This window comes from Lissotriton vulgaris, chromosome 2_1, assembly GCF_964263255.1.
Source record: "Lissotriton vulgaris chromosome 2_1, aLisVul1.2, whole genome shotgun sequence".
NCBI lineage: Eukaryota > Metazoa > Chordata > Amphibia > Caudata > Salamandridae > Lissotriton > Lissotriton vulgaris.
The window spans coordinates 1930823880-1930830172 of NC_141687.1; positions in this window are offsets into that span (position 1 = coordinate 1930823880).

Genomic DNA, 6293 nt, shown 5'->3' on the forward strand with positions numbered 1-6293 from the left:
CCAAAAGCAACAGGAGCGGCCATCCGGAGGCCGACGCATGTGCAGCTCCGCTGGGGAAGGAGGTAGGAGAGCAGGAGTTGGGGCAAATGACTCACAGTGCTCAGCCAAAGGTCGGAAAATTGTTTTTTTGTGTGGGAGTAGTGTGGATGCCAGCAGGATAATGACGGATTAAAAAGCTTGGCCAGCAGAGCCCACTCAGAGTGTGGCCATCTTGAAGCCAGCCAAGCAACGCCCCTAAATACGGTATATTTCATTTGTGACTATTGAAAAGCTATCTGTCCTATAGGATAACTTGGGATTTATTTATAACATCTTATAGATATAATTACCCATTGAGAAAAGGGAGAAAATGGAGTTTAGTATGCCTGAACTAAGAATATAAAAATGTATCTTTTAGTTAAGATATTTTTACATTGTGTGTTTAAAAATACCCACTTTTAGAAAGTGGATATTTTCTTGCTTAGCCATCATGCGTGCCTCTGCTCGTTTGTGGGTTGACTGTCTGGCTTTTGAGTGACAGGGTCTGGGGATGTGCAGCCTCTCTGCGACACGAGAACAAAGGAAAATGCTGCATAAATATTGGGATCCAGAATGTAAGAATACTTCTAGACTTAAGAGGAACCTCTGCCAAGAAGAAGATCTAGGAAAACTGAAGAAGAAGTACTGCCGATTCACTGTGTACTGTCTGGAGTTGGCCTGCAGTGGCTGTTTCTGCCAAGGAGAAGATAAAGGCTTTGCTATGCGATGTGTACCCTGCTTGAAGAAGAGCTTGCCTCCTGTTCTAATGTCTTGGAGCCGCAAAGACTTCACCAGTAGCTCCCCTGAACTTCTTTGCTGGGATTTATGACTTACCAAGAGGTGCCTGTTTCTGCGTTGGGCCTCTGGTGGTTGTGTCTGCTGCTGGGAGCTGGAAAAAAGAAGCAATTAAAGAAGCTTGATGCATCCACGTCCATTTACAGCACAATGCCGCCGTGCCCATGAAGAAACTGATGCAGCGCCTGCCAGCAGCTGGAGAAATCACTGCACACTGAATCTCGTGCACCAATCTCCGAGTCCGAGATCACCACACTGATTTCGACTCAGGCCCTATTGCACGACTGCAAGAGCTGATGCATTGTGGGACTGCGGCTGAAGAGATCAACCCAGTGCTATTGCCGTTGCCACCTCGAGAACCAACGCATCCCTGAATCCCCACACATCGTACCAAACAACCGCAAAGGTGCACCACAAAACATGAAACAGTAATAATAGGAAGATATTTCCCAGAGATGTTGAAGTTCTTCTTAAATCTTTTATTTTCAAAAAGCAGTCAAACACATACAGCCGACGCGTTTCGTCCCAAACTGGGACTTCTTCAGGGCTTTAAGTTGGTTGTACGTCGCATGCGGGGAAAGAATTGAGTGGAAGCGGGATCCAGGGGTCACCTTCCCAGCTACAATAATCCTTTTGTTTAGGTTCTTTCCAACGTTGTTTTTACAAGCATAGACCTTATTAAGTGTATGCTAACGGGAAACAGAGAAAAGATATCCTTGAAGTTCTTCGGTGGTATAAAGAGTTGTGCCACCTTACTGGAATAATTGTCTCAGTCCGTATGCTGAGTCAAATATAATACTGGTGTTGGACTGAAGGTCCTGTAAGTCCAATGGAAGAGGGTGTGGGCACTGTATCCCAGCAGGCCGTTATAGTTGAAACGGCCGGCGCCCATCCACAGCCCTCGTCCACTCGTACCAGGGTGCCAAGTCTACAACAACGCTTGGGCTACAGTGCGAAACTGATGCATCACCTCCCCGCACAGTAAGAAACTGGCACATCACCTCCTATTGAATATGGAACCGATGTATCACCTCCCTTGCTTAGCAGTAAAGAACAGACTCCATACCTCCCCTGAAGTAAGGAACCAATGCATCACCTTCCCTGGGTGTAAAAAAACAATGTACCACCTTCCCTGTGGCTGTTTTTGTTAATGATTGTGACGCATCCAAGGTACTTTGTGCTGAAAGTGTTGCCTCTATAGTTTGCTATAGACAGAACTGTTTTTTCCTTCTAAGAATCACATTTTGATTATTGTATGTTGGATTTTTGTCGATTTGGTCTTGTCTGGTCTAGATAACTATCACTTATTTTTCTAAACTGGTGTTATGTCCATTTGTAGTGTTTTCAATGTATTAGTATATGTGTGCACAAATGCTTTACACACTGCCTCTGAGATAAGCCTGTCTGCTCATGCCAAGCTACCAAGGGGTGAGCAGGGCTTATTTGAGAAGTGTATCCCCCTTACCCTGACTAGGAAGAAGGGTACCTACTTTGACAAAGGTGCAAACCATTCCAATTAGTCACCCACATTTCTAACAAGGCTGATGAAAGATGAAATGTCAACATTCTCAGACTAACTACACATATTCTTATAAGTGTTGTTACAAATTGATATGACCCCAGATGTCAATGTGGTCACAAAGTCAGAAGCAATCATTTAAATAAATAATGCTTTCAACATCTGTAAATAAAGTGTTTTAATTATATGTAGAATATTTAAAAAACACACTACAAACACATACCTCACACCCCAAGCATTGCATAGACTATTTCCTGCTCACCGCAAGGAATGCCGAAGATGTAATTCTAGCCCAGTGACCTTTCTGCATATGACATAGAGCTGACCAGCACTGGGTGGTTAATATCCCACGATAGTGGTGACGTTTGGGGGGATTACTGCAACCAACCCAGGTTGCAGACATTGCCTGCTTGATCTGCTGCCAGCCACGAGAGCCGGCATGAGGATCTATACCCTCTTTGCTTTCCTAGGAGTTATACAGATGAGAACAGGATAGAATGCAGAATGCGACTTAGAAAGGTGGGTGGACATGGTTAATCAACTGAGTGCCCCTTTGAATGATGATGACCCCACAGTGGCGAGCTGGGGGCTCTACTTCCTGGGCTAGACGAACAGCAGGGCTCAGGTGTATGGGGGCAGAGACTGAACTGACAGAGAAGCATGTGGTGGGCCAACAGGTGAAATCCACACACACAGAACGAAGACACTTTAAGGAGGGCCCCCTGGGGTCTATGGAGGTACAGACATCTCCACTGATAGGAGCGAACAGTCGAGTGTCCTAGACTGATGGCAGTACACTGCCTCTAATGCCACATCTTGTCGCCCCTGGGTTTGACCTAAATGTCAATGCAGCAAAACCTTTTCCTTTGTTGAGCCATTTATTTGATGTAATCCTTATCACTGAATGCTATAAAATTAAAAATAAAACACTGCAAAATAATTGATAGACTGTGCTCTGCTCCACACTTGTATGATTGTTCATGCAGGCATTGGAGCGTTAACTCTGTAAAAATCCTAGGAAATTCTAGTGTGTCTATGTCTTGGATTATCATTGTAGCATAAAACATTTGTTGTAATTCCATGGAGAGAGAGAGACGGTTCTGACACTATCATCTTTGCAAACTTATGATTGAAAAAAATATTAAAATGCTGAGTGAGGATAATGGTTTTTGGTGCTCGTAAAAGCACGTGAGATTTTTTCAGCATCATGCACGTTTATGTATTAAGTTTTTTTAGATAATGAAAACTGAATCCATACATACTATATGTAATAAACACAACCCCTCACTTACATTAAAGGTCCACAAATTATGCATGGCATAAAACACATGTGTTAGTCTCATCACACTTTTTTATTATAAAAGGAACTACAGACCCTTGAACAGTTTCTTCTGTTTTTACTAATCATGTAGGTGCACACATTTTGCACCTGTGCAGTCTCAAGTAGGCATTTCCTCATTTCCGTGTGGGAGAGTCCCTATATGAACGTGGGAACACCATTTGCCCTGTACTGAAGATGCCAGAGTAAGAGAAAACACTGACTGTGCTCTATATAGCAAGCGGAACACAGTGGCACAGTTTAGGAGAGGTCAAGGGGGGACCTCAATCACACATTGCACCCGCCTGCGGTGGTATTCCTGTGCATTCCTTAACCTCATGTCTTTCACTGTTCTCCTGTCCATAGTGCAGCCCTGAATGTGGGTTCACTGGGGACAGCACACTGTTTAGTAATATTTCAGTCCCTCTATGCATACTGCTCACCTACGGGGCCCATTAGCATAGTGGGTGGATCACCCCCGCCGGGCCGGTGGTAGTCACTGCTGACCCGGGGGGACGATCCCCCCGCCATCCATGTGTGATTGACCCCCGCCATATTAGTATGGCTGAGGGAATCACGGCTGATTGAGAGACCATCCGCCGCTTTTCCGCTGGTCAACTCATCGACTGGACTGAAAAAAATCACAATATGGTGGCAGTGTCTGCAAGACACCGCCCACCATATTATGATGCATGAGGAGATTTGCCTTTCACCATGGAAAGACATGTGGTGTCTGATGGTGGGGGCCCGCTGCGGGCCCCCAGGGTGTCGGGGTGTGGGGTGCACATAGGGGTTACCACCATTGCCATGCACCATGGCGCCTTCCATGTAGTGCATGGCAATGATGTGCGCACTCCAATAGCATTACGGGCTGGTCTGCAGCCAGCTGATCCACCCACAATGTAATTGGCCCAGGATGTTCCCGCCAGAATGGAGGCGCATCATAATATGCATTGCGAAACCGCCGCAACTTCGGCGGTCTGTCCCTGGCTCCATTGCGATGGCGGGCGAATTGTAATGGACCCCCCATTGAGAGTGTGCCAGAAAAGTCAGAAGCAAATGCCACTCCCATGAAAAACAATCTACAATATATTTTTTATGAAATGTGATGTTAAAGCATAGAAAAGCTGTGAAAACAAAATTTTTGTGAGGAATAATTCACAGTCATAAAAAGAAGCATAAAAAGATTTTAGGGAAACAAGGGTAAACCTAGGGTAAGTGTATAATGCCTTTGATATCCAAACAATGAATACAATTGAGAGGTTTGGGTATCCTAATTTGTCCCCACGATTATAAGCATATCTCTGATCATTAGCAATGTAAAGAGGATGAAAATATTGCACAACATCTTAATATAGAAGGCATGTTGCATTCAAAAAATTATTTAGATTTTATCTAACACCCTAAATGTGAATATTTATTTGGAAAGCTTTTGAAAGGTAAAGTTATGTATGTTCTAGTGCTTAATTATTGTGCAACCTGTTTAGAATAAAAGTTGACATTGTTTGCAATTAAAGGAAAAGCACTCTTTTTTAATGTATTGCACACAATAGCAGCTCGCCGTGGGAGGGCTGCGGGCGGTGACGTGCAGTGAGGGAGAGTCAGGGTGGAGGGTAGTGGAGTCTGTCATACGACGGTCAGGAGTGAGGTAAGTAATTAAATAAATAAAACGATGTAACTAGCGCGTGTTGCATCGCCAACTCAACGATGCTTCCCACATAAGGTAAATAGTTTTATTTACTTATTTACTTACCTTACTCCTGTCCGTCTTATGTAGGACTCCACTACCCCCCCACCTTGACCTTCCCCCGGCCCGCTGGCCCCGCAGCATCTCCCTGCAGCACTCCCACTGAAATTTGCACAAATTGATTCTGTAGAAGAAAACCATTTGCTATAGGAATAGATGTACATACATAGGGAAGTACAATTGTCACATTGAAGATTGCGGAATAAGCACAATAAATATTTAAATGCAGTGAAAATGCAAAGTTCTTATGATGCCATGAATCATTGGCTAGAGAATAGCAGATGTTTTCAGTCAAATTCTTGTTACAATCCACTTCCAACCCTCTATAGTACAAAGTTAATACTTATGTAACATTTCTTATCTGGAAAAACATACACAAGAAACTTGAAAGAAGAGTGAAATAGAGAGAGATTTCGTTTTTCCTTTACCCTTTTATTAGTTTACTTCTATGTGGTGGTTTATAAACAACATTGATAGAGTATGAAGTGCTATGAGAGTGTAATGTAATCTATCTGTCAACATTTTAGTTTCAGTCAAAAGAGCCATGAAGATCCATTGTAACATATTAATACTCCTGATCTTAACACCAAACTGCACTGAGTTTAAATACAGGCGTTTATTTTTTTTTTCAGTGTAATACCTATGATCCGATAATAATACAGGCAACATAAAGGGTCACAACACTGATTTCAGCTCCAGGTTTTAAATCTCCATTTAGCGTTGGTAGTTTGGTTCAGATTTCCACTTTATTATTAGCCTTCAAGCTATTAAAGTCCATAGCTTTGTTCACTTTCCCAAAGAATGAGCAAGGAATGCCCATTGTGACCATGTCTTTATAGATACACAATTTTTCGTCAAAGGGTTTATGATTGTATCACTGCATCAGTATAGTACAC